At 50.7% G+C, this 410-nt stretch overlaps 1 pseudogene; it reads right to left on the reverse strand.

Annotated features, from left to right (window-relative positions):
- Nucleotides 1–170: 170 nt before the first annotated feature.
- On the reverse strand, nucleotides 171–290 carry LOC111476313 (annotated as a pseudogene).
- Nucleotides 291–410: the final 120 nt, after the last annotated feature.

Below are 410 nucleotides of genomic sequence, written 5' to 3' on the forward strand. Positions count from 1 at the left end.
CGGAGTTCTGATGGGATCCGGTGCATTAGTGCTGGTATGATCGCACCCGACATGCCATGCGCACAAAATCGGATTTAACGCATGCGGGGCGGCATGATCGAAACGCGATGGGCGTGAGCGGGGGAGGGGTTCTTATTTGTAGAGAAAGGAAGAAAAGAACTGGGAGAAATTGAAAGAAAAAAAGGGGTGCTCCCAAGTGGTCACCCAACTTAGTACTACTCTCGCCCAAGCACGCTTGACTGCGGAGTTTTGATGGGATCCGGTGCATTAGTGCTGGTATGATCGCATCGAAACGCGATGGGCGTGAGCGGGGGAGGTTCTCATTTGTAGAGAAAGGAAGAAAAGAACTGGGAGAAATTGAAAGAAAAAAAGGGTTGCAACACGAGGACTTCCCAAGTGGTCACCCAACT

This window comes from Cucurbita maxima, unplaced genomic scaffold, assembly GCF_002738345.1.
Source record: "Cucurbita maxima cultivar Rimu unplaced genomic scaffold, Cmax_1.0 Cma_Scf07380, whole genome shotgun sequence".
In the NCBI taxonomy this organism is placed as follows: Eukaryota; Viridiplantae; Streptophyta; class Magnoliopsida; order Cucurbitales; family Cucurbitaceae; genus Cucurbita; species Cucurbita maxima.